A 19,968-nucleotide genomic window follows, 5' to 3' on the forward strand; every position below is an offset into this window, starting at 1 on the left:
GTAAGTTTAAGCTGTTTATTGAAGAGGCTGATAGTACACTGGTAATTTGTTTGCTTAGCATTCACATGGCGGCAGATGGATCCCAGGCCTAGACCGTGAGTTTAAGACGTTTATTGAAGAGGCTGATAGTTCAGTGGTAACTTGTTCGCCTAGCATTCTCATGGCGGCAGATCGATCACAGGCCGGGACCGTGAGTTTAATCTCTTTATTGAAGAGGCTGACAATACACTGGTAACTTTGTTTGCCTAGCATTCACATGGCGGCAGATTGATCACAGGCCGGGAACGTGAGTTTAGGCTGTTTATTGAAGAGGTTGAGAGTACACTGGTAAGTTGTTCGCCTAGCATTCACATGGCGGCAGGTCGATCACAGGCCGGGAACGTGAGTTTAGGCTGTTTATTGAAGAGGTTGATAGTACACTGGTAACTTGTTCGCCTAGCATTCACATGGCGTCAGGTCGATCTAAGGCCGGGAACGTGAGTTTAGGATGTTTATTGAAGAGGCTGATAGTACACTGGTAACTTGTTCGCCTAGCATTCACATGGCGGCATGTCGATCACAGGCCGTGACCGTGAGATTAAGCTGTTTATTGAAGAGGTTGATAGTACACTGGTAACTTGTTCGCCTAGCATTCACATAGCGGCAGTTCGGTCCCAGGCCGGGACCGTGAATTTAAGCTGTTTATTGAAGATGCTGATAGTACACTGGTAACTTGTTCGCCTAGCATTCGCATGGCGGCAGATGTATCCCAGGCCGACACCGTGAGTTTAAGCAGTTTATTGAAGAGACTGATAGTACACTGGTAACTTTGTTTACCTAGCATTCACATGGCGGAAGATCGATCACAGGCCGGGACCGAAAGTTTAATCTCTTTATTGAAGAGGCTGACAATACACTGGTAACTTTGTTTGCCTAGCATTCACATGGCGGAAGATCGATCACAGGACGGGACCGTGAGTTTAATCTCTTTATTGAAGAGGCTGACAATACACTGGTAACTTGTTCGCCTAGCATTCACATGGCAACAGATCGGTCACAGGCCGGGACTGAGTTTAAGCTGTTCATTGAAGAGGCTGACAATACACTGGTAACTTTGTTCGCCTAGCATTCCCATGGCGACAGATCGATTCCAGACTGGGACCGTGAGTTTAGGCTGTTTATTGAAGAGGCTGATAGTACACTGGTAACTTGTTTGCCTAGCATTCACATGGCAACAGATCGGTCACAGGCCGGGACTGAGTTTAAGCTGTTCATTGAAGAGGCTGATAGTACACTGGTAACTTGTTCGCCTAGCATTCACATGGCGGCAGGTCGATCACAGGCCGGGAACGTGAGTTTAGGCTGTTTATTGAAGAGGTTGATAGTACACTGGTAACTTGTTCGCCTATCATTCACATGACGGCAGTTCGGTCCCAGGCCGGGAACATGAGTTTAGGCTGTTCATTGAAGAGGCTGATAAAACACTGGTAACTTGTTCGCCTAGCATTCACATGGCGGCAGGTCGATCACAGGCCGGGAACGTGAGTTTAGGCTGTTCAATGAAGAGGCTGATAGTACACTGGTAACTTGTTCGCCTAGCATTCACATGGCGGCAGGTCGATCACAGGGCGGGAACGTGAGTTTAGGCTGTTTATTGAAGAGGCTGACAATACACTGGTACAGTGAACCCTCACTACTTCGCGGTTCGACAATCGCGGATTCACCACTTCGCGGGGTTTTCCCATAACCCATATATATATACATATCGCGGATTTTCCGGAAAATTCGAAAATACCGCGAAATCTGAAGACAACCAAATACGATATTTTGTTACCTGTAATTCCATTAATACTGTAATTAGTAATATCTGCTCTTACTGATTGTTCATTGCATTACATATGATATATAATTCAGCACAGAAAGAAATAAAACACGAAAAGAGAATGTGATCATACGATAATTCAGTACGTAGTAAAATTAAATCGAACATGAAACGCAAATCAGATGCAGTCATACCATATTAGAATGGTGTGTACTGTAATGGATGTGCTTCTTTTCCATGAATCTTTTGTATGTATACGTACGTAGTACAGTACTGCATCCAATAATATTCTTTGTTGCAAAAATCACATTTCGAATACTGTAAGCGTACGAGAGAGAGAGAGAGAGAGAGAGAGAGAGAGAGAGAGAGAGAGAGAGAGAGAGAGGCGTAAAATAGCGTACGTAAATTTTTATTATTATTGTTATTATTATTATTATTGTTGTTGTTGTTAATAAAATTATTATTGTTATTATTATTAATCATTATTATTATTATTATTACTGTACAGTATTATTATCATTATTTATTATTATTACGGTATTGTACTTAATCTACGTACGTTCAGTATGCGCGGGGCATCTTCTATGAGTAACCAACGCACCATAGTACTGTAAGACGGGTTGTGATTGGTTCAAGCGCTGATAGATGACGAATCAAAACTAAAGTTTTGTTATCTAGCCTGTGATTGGTGTTTTGCCCGCATCTTCTACCCGCAGCATCAAAGTTCTCGCGGGGCTGGATCGTTCACTTTCTCTTTCCGCGTATTGCTGAGTAGACGTTCTTAAGTTTGTGAAGTTTAATCTGTGCTGTGTGCGACTGTTTTAAGTTGAACTTTTTGTTGAACTTTCTGTTACAATGCCTCCCAAGCGTTCTGCTTCTAGTAAGGCTGGTAGTGAGCCTAAACGCCACCGAAGGATGATGACGATAGCTGAGAAGGTTACGCTTCTCGACATGTTAAAAGATGGTAGAAGTTACGCGGCCGCCGGCCGCCATTTTGGCATCAACGAATCCACCGTTCGCTACATCAAGAAGGACGAGGCGAACATTAGAAAGACTGCTGCAATCACCTTTAGCAGATCAGCGAAGCGAGTCGTTACAACGCGTAATAAAACGATCGTACGCATGGAAGGTGCTTTAGCTGTGTGGATTGCCGACTGCCGGAAGAAGAACATAGCGTTGGATACGAACACCATCCAAACAAAGGCTTTGAGCTTATATGAGAATTTTGCTGCAAAGGAACCTAAAGACGACGACGGCAACCATGCTGAAGATGATGATGATGCAGATGATCCTCAACCAGGGACATCCACTGATTCCCAGCCTCAGAAACGTTTTTCCGCAAGCAAAGGATGGTTCGCGAAGTTTCAGAAACGCTTCGCCCTGAAAAGCGTTTCCCTGCATGGGGAGTCTGCTTCCGCTGAAACTGCCGCTGCTGAAACTTACGTGAACCAGACTTTCAAGAACATTATCGCTGAAGGTGGATACAAGCCGGAACAAGTGTTTAATATGGATGAAACCGGCTTGTTTTGGAAGAGAATGCCGTCGCGAACTTTCCTGTTCAAAGAGGAAGCCAAAGCCTCTGGCTTTAAGGCATTCAAGGATCGCGTTACCCTCGTGATGTGTGGCAATGCTGCTGGATTTTTGTTAAAGCCGGGGCTTATCTATACGTCGAAAAATCCTCGCGCTTTGAAAAATAAAAATAAGAATCTCCTTCCCGTGTACTGGATGCATAATCAAAAAGCATGGATTACGAAGATGCTGACCTCCAACTGGTTCCACCAGTGTTTCATCCCGCAAGTCCATGAATATCTCTTAGAGAAGGGCTTGCCATTCAAGATCCTTCTCCTTATGGATAACGCTGGTGGACACGCAACTGACCTGTCGCGTGAGGGCGTTCAGGTTGAGTTCCTGCCACCCAACACCACGTCATTAATTCAACCGATGGACCAGGGGGTTATCAGGGCGTTCAAGGCCCTCTACACGAAGAATACCTTGGCGGACCTCGTTGCGTGTGTGGATGCTGCCCAAGATGACGAGGATGAAGATTTCAACTTGAAGGCGTACTGGCGGCAGTACACCATAGCCACGTGCCTGCAGAATATTCAAAAGGCACTTCAAGAGATGAAACCTGCAACCGTGAATGCGAGCTGGAAGAAGCTGTGGCCCGATATTGTTTACGACGACAAGGGATTTACTCCGTCGGAAATCCAACACTCTGCAATACGGAAATCTGTGCAGTTGGCTGCCATAATTGGAGGTGACGGGTTTGGCGACATGACGACTGAAGACGTCGACGAGTTGTTGGACTGCCATTCCCAGCCCCTAACTGACGCAGACCTCGAAGACCTGACGAAATCGGCAAGTGAGGAAGAGAGTGAGGGTACCCAGGAAGAGACCCAAGAAAATGTCGAAGAAACGGGCTTAACATTAGAACGGCTTGCCAAGTTCTGCAACCATATGAAGGAGGCGAAAGAAATGTTACAAGAGTGGGACGAGGATATGGTTCGCTCGATGCAATTCTCAAATAAGGTCGATGACATCATGACTCCCTACAGGATGCTCTTGCATCGAAAAAAGAAGCAGCGGCAACAACTTCCGATCACAATGTTCTTCCAGCCTCGCAAAAAAGAGCCAGTTCCTCCTGCTAGTACGCCTTCGGAAGAAATTGAAGAAGTTGAAGAGGTGTCCCAGGAAAAGACACCTCCGTCTGAAGAGACGTAAAATACTATCATTGACTGCACAGTAGAACACATCATCAGCTTCATCATCATCATTTCTACTGTGCAGCAAATTCATCGCCATCGTCATTCAAGTTTTTCTTGAACTTCTTTCGTGGTGAGTACAGTAACAATCTTTATTTTTTACTTTAACCTGTTTTATAGTTTAGTAATGTACGTACTGTATGCATTAAGTTAAAGGGAAGGTTTTAAAAGTCTACATGTTGTAACCTATCATATTTTTCTTGTTTAAAATTTACATTCGTACGTAAAACAATCTCTCTCTCTCTCTCTCTCTCTCTCTCTCTCTCTCTCTCTCTCTCTCTCTCTCTCAAATTGTTTTCCTGCTTTGCTACGAACAAGTACTGTATAATTTATATTTGTAAGGTAACATATTTTGTAAATGCTTTTACTGTAAATACTGTATGTACTGTATCATTATTTATCACTATCATCATGCGCGTTAAATGCCTTGTTTGTTCTGAGCGTGGTTGTTTACTGAGCGTACACGCCGTCGTTTCAGGCGGCGTCATAAAGAAAAAGATTTCATTTGGAAGTCCTAAGAAAAATATGTAAACTAAAACATTGGTAATAAAAAAATCAACATACAGTACTGTATAATCAATATAATCGATGCAAAAACTAACCTATACATATATGTGTACACTAAATGAGTTTGTTTCTTCATTATGATCAGAGATGAACGTAAACAAAACATTGGTTGCCATTTTTTATCGTGCTTTTTAGGTGTTTAGGAAACACATGATATAAAATCGCCTTTAATATTTGTGCCTGTTTTAGTTTAGGGTGCTGTAGTACATGCATTAAGAGTTCTGTACATTAAAGGGTGGTTTGTTAACAGTACTACGTACAAGGGAAGGTTTTAAAAGTCCGAATATACATGTTAAATAAATAGGTAAATATGCTGTCACTACTTCGCGGATTTTCACCTATCGCGCCCGCGTCTGGAACCTATCTACCGCGATAAACGAGGGTTCACTGTAACTTGTTTGCCTAGCATTCACATGGCAACAGATCGGTCACAGGCCGGGACTGAGTTTAAGCTGTTCATTGAAGAGGCTGATAGTACTCTGGTAACTTGTTTGCCTAGCATTCACATGGCAACAGATCGGTCACAGGCTGGGACTGAGTTTAAGCTGTTCATTGAAGAGGCTGATAGTACACTGGTAACTTGTTCGCCTAGCATTCACATGGCGGCAGGTCGATCACAGGCCAGGAACGTAGGTTTAGGCTGTTTATTGAAGAGGCTGATAGTCCACTGGTAACTTGTTTGCCTAGCATTCACATGGCAACAGATCGGTCACAGGCCAGGACTGAGTTTAAGCTATTCATTGAAGAGGCTGATAGTACACTGGTAACTTGTTCGCCTAGCATTCACATGGCGGCAGATCGATCACAGGCCGAAACCGTGAGTTTAAGCTCTTTATTGAAGAGGCTGATAGTACAGTGGTAACTTGTTGGCCTAGCATTCATTTGGCGGTAGATCAGTCACAGGCCGGGACCGTGAGTTTAAGCTGTTTATTGAAGAGGCTGATAGTACACTGATAACTTGTTCGCCTACCATTCAAATGGCGGCAGATCGATCCCAGGCCGGGACCGTGAGTTTAAGCTGTTAATGAAGAAGCTGATAGTACACTGGTAACTTGTTCGCCTACCCTTCACATGGCAGCAGATCGATCCCAGGCTGGGACCGTGAGTTTAAGCTGTTTATTGAAGAGGCTGATAGTTCACTGGTAACTTGTTCTCCTAGCATTCACATGGTGGCAGATCGATCACAGGCCGAAACCATGAGTTCAAGCTGTTTATTGAAGAGGCTGATAGAACAGTGGTAACTTGTTCGCCTAGCATTCATATGGCGGTAGATCAGTCACAGGCCGGGACCGTGAGTTTAAGCTGTTTATTGAAGAGGCTGATAGTACACTGGAAACTTGTTCGCCTAGCATTCACATGGCGGCAGATCGATCACAGGCCGAAACCGTGAGTTTAAGCTGTTTATTGAAGAGGCTGATAGTACACTGGTAACTTGTTCGCCTACCCTTCACATGGCCGCAGATCGATCCCAGGCCGGGACCGTGAGTTTAAGCTGTTAATGAAGAAGCTGATAGTACACTGGTAACTTGTTCGCCTACCCTTCACATGGCGGCAGATCGATCCCAGGCTGGGACCGTGAGTTTAAGCTGTTTATTGAAGAGGCTGATAGTACACTGGTAACTTGTTCGCCTAGCATTCACATGGCAGCAGATCGATCACAGGCCGAAACCATGAGTTCAAGCTGTTTATTGAAGAGGCTGATAGTACAGTGGTAACTTGTTCGCCTAGCATTCATATGGCGGTAGATCAGTCACAGGCCGGGACCGTGAGTTTAAGCTGTTTATTGAAGAGGCTGATAGTACACTGGAAACTTGTTCGCCTAGCATTCACATGTCGGCAGATCGATCACAGGCCGAAACCGTGAGTTTAAGCTGTTTATTGAAGAGGCTGATAGTACACTGGTAACTTGTTCGCCTACCCTTCACATGGCCGCAGATCGATCCCAGGCCGGGACCGTGAGTTTAAGCTGTTTATTGAAGAGGCTAATAGTATACTGGTAACTTGTTCGCCTAGTTTTCACATGGCGGCAGATCGATCACAGGCCTGGACCGTGAGTTGAGCCTGTTTAATGGAGAGGCTGATAGTACAGTGGTAACTTGTTCACCTTGTATTCAAAGGGTGGCAGATCGATCACAGGCCGGAACCGTGAGTTTAAGTTGTTTATTGAAGAGGCTGATAGTACAGTGGTAACTTGTTCGCCTATCCTTCACATGGCGGCAGATCGATCCCAGGCCGGGACCGTGAGTTTAAGCTGTTTATTGAAGAGGCTGATAGTATAATGGTAACTTGTTCGCCTCGCTTTCACATGGTGGTAGATCGATCACAGGCCGGGACCGTGAGTTAAGGCTGTTTATTGGAGAGGCTGATAGTACAGTGGTAACTAGTTCGCCTAGTATTCACAGGGTGGCAGATCGATCACAGGCCGGGACCGTGAGTTTAATCTGTTTATTGAAGAGGCTGATAGTACAGTGGTAACTTGTTCGCCTAGCATTCATATGGCGGTAGATCGATCACAGGCCGATACCGTGAGTTTGAGCTATTTATTGAAGAGGCTGATAGTATACTGGTAACTTGTTCGCCTAGCTTTCACATGGCGGCAGATCGATCACAGGCCTGGACCGTGAGTTGAGGCTGTTTATTGGAGAGGCTGATAGTACAGTGGTAACTTGTTCGCCAAGCATTCAGATGGTGGCAGATCGATCACAGGCTGGGACCGTGAGTTTAAGCTGTTTATTGAAGAGGCTGATAGTACACTGGTAACTTTATTCGCTTAGCATTCACATGGCAGCAGATCGATAACAGGCCGGAACCGTGAGTTTAAGGCTTTTATTGAAGAAGCTATTAGTACACTGGTAACTTGTTCGCCTAGCATTCACATGGCAGAAGATCGGTCACAGGCCGGGACTGAGTTTAAGCTGTTTATTGAAGAGGCTGATAGTACAGTGGTAACTAGTTCGCTTAGCATTCCTATGGCGGCAGATCGATCAAAGTCCGGGACCGTGAGTTTAAGCTGTTGATTGAAGAGGCTGATAGTACAGTGGTAAATTTATTTGCCTAGCATTCATAATGCGGCAGATCGATCACAGGCCGGGACCGTGAGTTTAAGCTGTTTATTGAAGAGGCTGATAGTATATTGATAAATTTGTTTGCCTAGCATTCATATGGCGGCAGATCGATCATAGGCCGGGACCGTAAGTTTAAGCTGTTTATTGAAGAGGCTGATAGTACACTGGTAATTTGTTTGCTTAGCATTCACATGGCGGCAGATGGATCCCAGGCCTAGACCGTGAGTTTAAGACGTTTATTGAAGAGGCTGATAGTTCAGTGGTAACTTGTTCGCCTAGCATTCACATGGCGGCAGATCGATCACAGGCCGGGACCGTGAGTTTAAGATGTTTATTGAAGAGGATGATAGTATACTGGTAACTTGTTCGCCTAGCATTCACATGGCGGCAGATGGATCCCAGGCCGAGACCGTGAGTTTAAGACGTTTATTGAAGAGGCAGATAGTTCAGTGGTAACTTGTTCGCCTAGCATTCACAAGGCGGCAGATAGATCACAGGCCGGGACCGTGAGTTTAAGATGTTTATTGAAGAGGCTGATAGTTCAGTGGTAACTTGTTCGCCTAGCATTCACATGGCGGTAGATCAATCACAGGGTGGGACCGTGAATTTAAGACGTTTATTGAAGAGGCTGATAGTTCAGTGGTAATTTGTTCGCCTAGCATTCACATGGCGGCAGGTCGATCACAGGCCGGGAACGTGAGTTTAGGCTGTTTATTGAAGAGGTTGATAGTTCACTGGTAACTTGTTCGCCTAGCATTCACATGGCGGCAGGTCGATCACAGGCCGGGAACGTGAGTTTAGGCTGTTTATTGAAGAGGTTGATAGTACACTGGTAACTTGTTCGCCTAGCATTCACATGGCGTCAGGTCGATCACAGGCCGGGAACGTGAGTTTAGGCTGTTTATTGAAGAGGCTGATAGTACACTGGTAACTTGTTCGCCTAGCATTCACATGGCGGCAGGTCGATCACAGGCCGGGAACGTGAGTTTAAGCTGTTTATTGAAGAGGCTGATAGTACACTGGTAACTTGTTCGCCTAGCATTCACATGGCGGCAGTTCGGTCCCAGGCCGGGACCGCGAGTTTAAGCTGTTTATTGAAGATGCTGATAGTACACTGGTAACTTGTTGGCCTAGCATTCGCATGGCGGCAGATGGATCCCAAGCCGAGACCATGAGTTTAAGCAGTTTATTGAAGAGACTGATAGTACACTGGTAACTTTGTTTGCCTAGCATTCACATGGCGGCAGTTCGGTCCCAGGCCGGGACCGTGACTTTAAGCTGTTTATTGGAGATGCTGATAGTACACTGGTAACTTGTTCACCTACCATTCGCAGGGCGGCAGATGGATCCCAGGCCGAGACCGTGAGTTTGAGCAGTTTATTGAAGAGACTGATAGTACACTGGTAACTTTGTTCGCCTAGCATTCACATGGCGGAAGATCGATCACAGGCCGGGACCGTGAGTTTAATCTCTTTATTGAAGAGGCTGACAATACACTGGTAACTTTGTTTGGCTAGCATTCACATAACGGCAGTTCGGTCCCAGGCCGGGACCGTGAGTTTAAGCTGTTTATTGAAGATGCTGATAGTACACTGGTAACTTTGTTTGCCTAGCATTCACATGGCGGCAGATGGATCCAAGGCCGAGACCGTGAGTTTAAGCTTTTTATTGAAGAGGCTGATGGTACACTGGTAACTTTATTTGCCTAGCATTCACATGGCGTCAGATCGATCACAGGCCGGGACCGTGAGATTAATCTCTTTATTGAAGAGGCTGACAATACACTGGTAACTTTGTTCGCCTAGCATTCCCATGGCGGCAGATCGATTCCAGGCTGGGACCGTGAGTTTAATATCTTTATTGAAGAGGCTGACAATACACTGGTAACTTTGTTTGCCTAGCATTCACATGGCGGCAGATGGATCCCAGGCCGAGACCGTGAGTTTAAGCTTTTTATTGAAGAAACTGATGGTACACTGGTAACTTTGTTCGCCTAGCATTCCCATGGCGGCAGATCAATTCCAGGCTGGGACCGTGAGTTTAAGCTGTTTATTGAAGAGGTTGATAGTACACTGGTAAGTTGTTCGCCTAGCATTCACATGGCGGCAGTTCGGTCCCAGGCCGGGACCGTGAGTTTAAGCTGTTTATTGAAGATGCTGATAGTACACTGGTAACTTGTTCGCCTAGCATTCACATGGCGGCAGATCGATCACAGGCCGAAACCATGAGTTCAAGCTGTTTATTGAAGAGGCTGATAGTACAGTGGTAACTTGTTCGCCTAGCATTCATATGGCGGTAGATCAGTCACAGGCCGGGACCGTGAGTTTAAGCTGTTTATTGAAGAGGCTGATAGTACACTGGAAACTTGTTCGCCTAGCATTCACATGGCGGCAGATCGATCACAGGCCGAAACCGTGAGTTTAAGCTGTTTATTGAAGAGGCTGATAGTACACTGGTAACTTGTTCGCCTACCCTTCACATGGCCGCAGATCGATCCCAGGCCGGGACCGTGAGTTTAAGCTGTTTATTGAAGAGGCTAATAGTATACTGGTAACTTGTTCGCCTAGTTTTCACATGGCGGCAGATCGATCACAGGCCTGGACCGTGAGTTGAGGCTGTTTAATGGAGAGGCTGATAGTACAGTGGTAACTTGTTCACCTTGTATTCAAAGGGTGGCAGATCGATCACAGGCCGGAACCGTGAGTTTAAGTTGTTTATTGAAGAGGATGATAGTACAGTGGTAACTTGTTCGCCTATCCTTCACATGGCGGCAGATCGATCCCAGGCCGGGACCGTGAGTTTAAGCTGTTTATTGAAGAGGCTGATAGTATAATGGTAACTTGTTCGCCTCGCTTTCACATGGTGGCAGATCGATCACAGGCCTGGACCGTGAGTTAAGGCTGTTTATTGGAGAGGCTGATAGTACAGTGGTAACTAGTTCGCCTAGTATTCACAGGGTGGCAGATCCATCACAGGCCGGGACCGTGAGTTTAATCTGTTTATTGAAGAGGCTGATAGTACACTGGTAACTTGTTCGCCTAGCATTCATATGGCGGTAGATCGATCACAGGCCGATACCGTGAGTTTGAGCTATTTATTGAAGAGGCTGATAGTATACTGGTAACTTGTTCGCCTAGCTTTCACATGGCGGCAGATCGATCACAGGCCTGGACCGTGAGTTGAGGCTGTTTATTGGAGAGGCTGATAGTACAGTGGTAACTTGTTCGCCAAGCATTCAGATGGTGGCAGATCGATCACAGGCTGGGACCGTGAGTTTAAGCTGTTTATTGAAGAGGCTGATAGTACACTGGTAACTTTGTTCGCTTAGCATTCACATGGCAGCAGATCGATCACAGGCCGGAACCGTGAGTTTAAGGCTTTTATTGAAGAAGCTATTAGTACACTGGTAACTTGTTCGCCTATCATTCACATGGCAGAAGATCGGTCACAGGCCGGGACTGAGTTTAAGCTGTTTATTGAAGAGGCTGATAGTACAGTGGTAACTAGTTCGCTTAGCATTCCTATGGCGGCAGATCGATCAAAGTCCGGGACCGTGAGTTTAAGCTGTTTATTGAAGAGGCTGATAGTACAGTGGTAAATTTATTTGCCTAGCATTCATATGGCGGCAGATCGATCACAGGCCGGGACCGTGAGTTTAAGCTGTTTATTGAAGAGGCTGATAGTATATTGGTAAATTTGTTTGCCTAGCATTCATATGGCGGCAGATCGATCATAGGCCGGGACCGTAAGTTTAAGCTGTTTATTGAAGAGGCTGATAGTACACTAGTAATTTGTTTGCTTAGCATTCACATGGCGGCAGATGGATCCCAGGCCTAGACCGTGAGTTTAAGACGTTTATTGAAGAGGCTGATAGTTCAGTGGTAACTTGTTCGCCTAGCATTCACATGGCGGCAGATCGATCACAGGCCGGGACCGTGAGTTTAAGATGTTCATTGAAGAGGATGATAGTATACTGGTAACTTGTTCGCCTAGCATTCACATGGCGGCAGATGGATCCCAGGCCGAGACCGTGAGTTTAAGACGTTTATTGAAGAGGCAGATAGTTCAGTGGTAACTTGTTCGCCTAGCATTCACAAGGCGGCAGATAGATCACAGGCCGGGACCGTGAGTTTAAGACGTTTATTGAAGAGGCTGATAGTTCAGTGGTAACTTGTTCGCCTAGCATTCACATGGCGACAGATCGATCACATGGTGGGACCGTGAATTTAAGACGTTTATTGAAGAGGCTGATAGTTCAGTGGTAATTTGTTCGCCTAGCATTCACATGGCGGCAGGTCGATCACAAGCCGGGAACGTGAGTTTAGGCTGTTTATTGAAGAGGTTGATAGTTCACTGGTAACTGGTTCGCCTAGCATTCACATGGCGGCAGGTCGATCACAGGCCGGGAACGTGAGTTTAGGCTGTTTATTGAAGAGGTTGATAGTACACTGGTAACTTGTTCGCCTAGCATTCACATGGCGTCAGGTCGATCACAGGCCGGGAACGTGAGTTTAGGCTGTTTATTGAAGAGGCTGATAGTACACTGGTAACTTGTTCGCCTAGCATTCACATGGCGGCAGGTCGATCACAGGCCGGGAACGTGAGTTTAAGCTGTTTATTGAAGAGGCTGATAGTACACTGGTAACTTGTTCGCCTAGCATTCACATGGCGGCAGTTCGGTCCCAGGCCGGGACCGTGAGTTTAAGCTGTTTATTGAAGATGCTGATAGTACACTGGTAACTTGTTGGCCTAGCATTCGCATGGCGGCAGATGGATCCCAAGCCGAGACCATGAGTTTAAACAGTTTATTGAAGAGACTGATAGTACACTGGTAACTTTGTTTGCCTAGCATTCACATGGCGGCAGTTCGGTCCCAGGCCGGGACCGTGACTTTAAGCTGTTTATTGAAGATGCTGATAGTACACTGGTAACTTGTTCGCCTACCATTCGCATGGCAGCAGATGGATCCCAGGCCGAGACCGTGAGTTTGAGCAGTTTATTGAAGAGACTGATAGTACACTGGTAACTTTGTTCGCCTAGCATTCACATGGCGGAAGATCGATCACAGGCCGGGACCGTGAGTTTAATCTCTTTATTGAAGAGGCTGACAATACACTGGTAACTTTGTTTGGCTAGCATTCACATAACGGCAGTTCGGTCCCAGGCCGGGACCGTGAGTTTAAGCTGTTTATTGAAGATGCTGATAGTACACTGGTAACTTTGTTTGCCTAGCATTCACATGGCGGCAGATGGATAAAAGGCCGAGACCGTGAGTTTAGGCTGTTTATTGAAGAGGCTGATGGTACACTGGTAACTTTATTTGCCTAGCATTCACATGGCGTCAGATCGATCACAGGCCGGGACCGTGAGATTAATCTCTTTATTGAAGAGGCTGACAATACACTGGTAACTTTGTTCGCCTAGCATTCCCATGGCGGCAGATCGATTCCAGGCAGGGACCGTGAGTTTAATATCTTTATTGAAGAGGCTGACAATACACTGGTAACTTTGTTTGCCTAGCATTCACATGGCGGCAGATGGATCCCAGGCCGAGACCGTGAGTTTAAGCTTTTTATTGAAGAAACTGATGGTACACTGGTAACTTTGTTCGCCTAGCATTCCCATGGCGGCAGATCGATTCCAGGCTGGGACCGTGAGTTTAAGCTGTTTATTGAAGAGGTTGATAGTACACTGGTAAGTTGTTCGCCTAGCATTCACATGGCGGCAGTTCGGTCCCATGCCGGGACCGTGAGTTTAAGCTGTTTATTGAAGATGCTGATAGTACATTGGTAACTTGTTCGCCTATCATTCGCATGGCGGCAGATCGATCACAGGCCAAGACCGTGAGTTTAAGCAGTTTATTGAAGAGACTGATAGTACACTGGTAACTTTGTTTGCCTAGCATTCACATGGCGGAAGATCGATCACAGGCCGGGACCGTGAGTTTAATCTCTTTATTGAAGAGGCTGACAATACACTGGTAACTTTGTTTGCCTAGCATTCACATGGCGGCAGATGGATCCCAGGCCGAGACCGTGAGTTTAAGCTGTTTATTGAAGAAACTGATAGTACACTGGTAACTTTGTTCGCCTAGCATTCACATGGTGTCGGATCGATCACAGGCCGGGACCGTGAGTTTAATCTCTTTATTGAAGAGGCTGACAATACACTGGTAACTTTGTTCGCCTAGCATTCCCATGGCGGCAGATCGATTCCAGGCTGGGACCGTGAGTTTAATATCTTTATTGAAGAGGCTGACAATACACTGGTAACTTTGTTTGCCTAGCATTCACATGGCGGAAGATCGATCACAGGCCGGGACCGTGAGTTTAAGCTGTTTATTGAAGATGCTGATAGTACACTGGTAACTTTGTTTGCCTAGCATTCACATGGCGGCAGATGGATCCGAGGTCGAGATCGTGAGTTTAAGCTGTTTATTGAAGAGGCTGATAGTACACTGGTAACTTTGTTTACCTAGCATTCACATGGTGGAAGATCGATCACAGGCCGGGACCGTGAGTTTAAGCTGTTTATTGAAGATGCTGATAGTACACTGGTAACTTTGTTTGCCTAGCATTCACATGGCGGCAGATGGATCTGAGGCCGAGACCGTGAGTTTAAGCTGTTTATTGAAGAGGCTGATAGTACACTGGTAACTTTGTTTGCCTAGCATTCACATGGCGTCAGATCGATCACAGGCCGGGACCGTGAGTTTAATCTCTTTATTGAAGAGGCTGACAATACACTGGTAACTTTGTTCGCCTAGCATTCCCATGGCGGCAGATCGATTCCAGGCTGGGACCGTGAGTTTATTATCTTTATTGAAGAGGCTGACAATACAATGGTAACTTTGTTTGCCTAGCATTCACATGGCGGCAGATGGATCCCAGGCCGAGACCGTGAGTTTAAGCTGTTTATTGAAGAGACTGATAGTACACTAGTAACTTTGTTCGCCTAGCATTCCCATAGCGGCAGATCGATTCCAGGCTGGGACCGTGAGTTTAAGCTGTTTATTGAAGAGGTTGAGAGTACACTGGTAAGTTGTTCGCCTAGCATTCACATGGCGGCAGGTCGATCACAGGCCGTGAATGTGAGTTTAGGCTGTTTATTGAAGAGGTTGATAGTACACTGGTAACTTGTTCGCCTAGCATTCACATGGCGTCAGGTCGATCTAAGGCCGGGAACGTGAGTTTAGGCTGTTTATTGAAGAGGCTGATAGTACACTGGTAACTTGTTCGCCTAGCATTCACATGACGGCATGTCGATCACAGGCCGTGACCGTGAGATTAAGCTGTTTATTGAAGAGGTTGATAGTACACTGGTAACTTATTCGCCTATCATTCACATAACGGCAGTTCGGTCACAGGCCGGGACTGAGTTTAAGCTGTTCATTGAAGAGGCTGATAGTACAATGGTAACTTGTTCGCCTAGCATTCACATGGCGGCAGGTCGATCACAGGCCGGGAACGTGAGTTTAGGCTGTTTATTGAAGAGGTTGATAGTACACTGGTAACTTATTCGCCTATCATTCACATAACGGCAGTTCGGTCCCAGGCCGGGAACATGAGTTTAGGCTGTTCATTGAAGAGGCTGATAAAACACTGGTAACTTGTTCGCCTAGCATTCACATGGCGGCAGGTCGATCACAGGCTGGGAACGTGAGTTTAGGCTGTTCAATGAAGAGGCTGATAGTACACTGGTAACTTGTTCGCCTAGCATTCACATGGCGGCAGGTCGATCACAGGCCGGGAACGTGAGTTTAGGCTGTTTATTGAAGAGGCTGACAATACACTGGTAACTTGTTTGCCTAGCATTCACATGGCAACAGATCGGTCACAGGCCGGGACTGAGTTTAAGCTGTTCATTGATGAGGCTGATAGTACACTGGTAACTTGTTTGCCTAGCATTCACATGGCAACAGATCGGTCACAGGCTGGGACTAAGTTTAAGCTGTTCATTGAAGAGGCTGATAGTACACTGGTAACTTGTTCGCCTAGCATTCACATGGCGGCAGGTCGATCACATGCCGGGAACGTGAGTTTAGGCTGTTTATTGAAGAGGCTGATAGTCCACTGGTAACTTGTTTGCCTAGCATTCACAGGGCAACAGATCGGTCACAGGCCGGGACTGAGTTTAAGCTGTTCATTGAAGAGGCGGATAGTACACTGGTAACTTGTTTGCCTAGCATTCACATGGCAACAGATCGGTCACAGGCCGGGACTGAGTTTAAGCTGTTCATTGAAGAGGCTGATAGTACACTGGTAACTTGTTCGCCTAGCATTCACATGGCGGCAGATCGATCACAGGCCGAAACCGTGAGTTTACGCTCTTTATTGAAGAGGCTGATAGTACAGTGGTAACTTGTTGGCCTAGCATTCATTTGGCGGTAGATCAGTCACAGGCCGGGACCGTGAGTTTAAGCTGTTTATTGAAGAGGCTGATAGTACACTGATAACTTGTTCGCCTACCATTCACATGGCGGCAGATCGATCCCAGGCCGGGACCGTGAGTTTAAGCTGTTAATGAAGAAGCTGATAGTACACTGGTAACTTGTTCGCCTACCCTTCACATGGCGGCAGATCGATCCCAGGCTGGGACCGTGAGTTTAAGCTGTTTATTGAAGAGGCTGATAGTACACTGGTAACTTGTTCGCCTAGCATTCACATGGCGGCAGATCGATCACAGGCCGAAACCATGAGTTCAAGCTGTTTATTGAAGAGGCTGATAGTACACTGGTAACTTGTTCGCCTAGCATTCATATGGCGGTAGATCAGTCACAGGCAGGGACCGTGAGTTTAAGCTGTTTATTGAAGAGGCTGATAGTACACTGGAAACTTGTTCGCCTAGCATTCACATGGCGGCAGATCGATCACAGGCCGAAACCGTGAGTTTAAGCTCTTTATTGAAGAGGCTGATAGTACACTGGTAACTTGTTCACCTACCCTTCACATGGCCGCAGATCGATCCCACGCCGGGACAGTGAGTTTAAGCTGTTTATTGAAGACGCTAATAGTATACTGGTAACTTGTTCGCCTAGTTTTCACATGGCGGCAGATCGATCACAGGCCTGGACCGTGAGTTGAGGCTGTTTATTGGAGAGGCTGATAGTACAGTGGTAACTTGTTCACCTTGTATTCAAAGGGTGGCAGATCGATCACAGGCCGGGACCGTGAGTTTAAGCTGTTTATTGAAGAGGCTGATAGTATAATGGTAACTTGTTCGCCTCGCTTTCACATGGTGGCAGATCGATCACAGGCCGGGACCGTGAGTTAAGGCTGTTTATTGGAGAGGCTGATAGTACAGTGGTAACTAGTTCGCCTAGTATTCACAGGGTGGCAGATCGATCAGAGGGCGGGACCGTGAGTTTAATCTGTTTATTGAAGAGGCTGATAGTACAGTGGTAACTTGTTCGCCTAGCATTCATATGGCGGTAGATCGATCACAGGCCGAAACCGTGAGTTTGAGCTATTTATTGAAGAGGCTGATAGTACACTGGTAACTTGTTTGCCTAGCTTTCACATGGCGGCAGATCGATCACAGGCCTGGACCGTGAGTTGAGGCTGTTTATTGGAGAGGCTGATAGTACAGTGGTAACTTGTTCGCCAAGCATTCAGATGGTGGCAGATCGATCACAGGCTGGGACCGTGAGTTTAAGCTGTTTATTGAAGAGGCTGATAGTACACTGGTAACTTTGTTCGCCTAGCATTCACATGGCAGCAGATCGATCACAGGCCGGAACCGTGAGTTTAAGGCTTTTATTGAAGAAACTAATAGTACACTGGTAACTTGTTCGCCTAGCATTCACATGACAGAAGATCGGTCACAAGCCGGGACTGAGTTTAAGCTGTTTATTGAAGAGGCTGATAGTACAGTGGTAACTAGTTCGCTTAGCATTCCTATGGCGGCAGATCGATCAAAGTCCGGGACCGTGAGTTTAAGCTGTTTATTGAAGAGGCTTATAGTACAGTGGTAAATTTGTTTGCCTAGCATTTATATGGCGGCAGATCGATCACAGGCCGGGACCGTGAGTTTAAGCTGTTTATTGAAGAGGCTGATAGTATATTGGTAAATTTGTTTGCCTAGCAGTCATATGGCGGCAGATCAATCATAGGCCGGGACCGTAAGTTTAAACTGTTTATTGAAGAGGCTGATAGTACACTGGTAATTTGTTTGCTTAGCATTCACATGGCGGCAGATCGATACCAGGCCTAGACCGTGAGTTTAAAACGTTTATTGAAGAGGCTGATAGTTCAGTGGTAACTTGTTCGCCTAGCATTCACATGGCGGCACAACGATCACAGGCCGGGACCGTGAGTTTAAGATGTTTATTGAAGAGGATGATAGTATACTGGTAACTTGTTCGCCTAGCATTCACATGGCGGCAGATGGATCCCAGGCCGAGACCGTGAGTTTAAGACGTTTATTGAAGAGGCAGATAGTTCAGTGGTAACTTGTTCGCCTAGCATTCACAAGGCGGCAGATAGATCACAGGCCGGGACCGTGAGTTTAAGACGTTTATTGAAGAGGCTGATAGTTCAGTGGTAACTTGTTCGCCTAGCATTCACATGGCGGCAGATCGATCACAGGCTGGGACCGTGAGTTTAAGACGTTTATTGAAGAGGCTGATAGTTCAGTGGTAATTTGTTCGCCTAGCATTCACATGGCGGCAGGTCGATCAGAGGCCGGGAACGTGAGTTTAGGCTGTTTATTGAAGAGGTTGATAGTTCACTGGTAACTTGTTCGCCTATCATTCACATGGCGGCAGGTCGATCACAGGCCGGGAACGTGAGTTTAGGCTGTTTATTGAAGAGGCTGATAGTCCACTGGTAACTTGTTTGCCTAGCATTCGCATGGCGGCAGATGGATCCCAGGCCGACACCGTGAGTTTAAGCAGTTTATTGAAGAGACTGATAGTACACTGGTAACTTTGTTTACCTAGCATTCACATGGCGGAAGATTGATCACAGGCCGGGACCGTGAGTTTAATATGTTTATTGAAGAGGATGATAGTATACTGGTAACTTGTTCGCCTAGCATTCACATGGCGGCAGATGGATCCCAGGCCGAGACCGTGAGTTTAAGACGTTTATTGAAGAGGCAGATAGTTCAGTGGTAACTTGTTCGCCTAGCATTCACAAGGCGGCAGATAGATCAAAGGCCGGGACCGTGAGTTTAAGACGTTTATTGAAGAGGCTGATAGTTCAGTGGTAACTTGTTCGCCTAGCATTCACATGGCGGCAGATCGATCACAGGCTGGGACCGTGAGTTTAAGACGTTTATTGAAGAGGCTGATAGTTCAGTGGTAATTTGTTCGCCTAGCATTCACATGGCGGCAGGTCGATCAAAGGCCGGGAACGTGAGTTTAGGCTGTTTATTGAAGAGGTTGATAGTTCACTGGTAACTTGTTCGCCTATCATTCACATGACGGCAGTTTGGTCCCAGGCCGGGAACATGAGTTTAGGCTGTTCATTGAAGAGGCTGATAAAACACTGGTAACTTGTTCGCCTAGCATTCACATGGCGGCAGGTCAATCACAGGCCGGGAACGTGAGTTTAGGCTGTTCAATGAAGAGGCAGATAGTACACTGGTAACTTGTTCGCCTAGCATTCACATGGCGGCAGGTCGATCACAGGCCGGGAACGTGAGTTTAGGCTGTTTATTGAAGAGGCTGACAATACACTGGTAACTTGTTTGCCTAGCATTCACATGGCAACAGATCGGTCACAGGCTGGGACTGAGTTTAAGCTGTTCATTGAAGAGGCTGATAGTACAC

Source organism: Palaemon carinicauda, chromosome 30 (genome assembly GCF_036898095.1).
Source record: "Palaemon carinicauda isolate YSFRI2023 chromosome 30, ASM3689809v2, whole genome shotgun sequence".
Taxonomy (NCBI): Eukaryota; Metazoa; Arthropoda; class Malacostraca; order Decapoda; family Palaemonidae; genus Palaemon; species Palaemon carinicauda.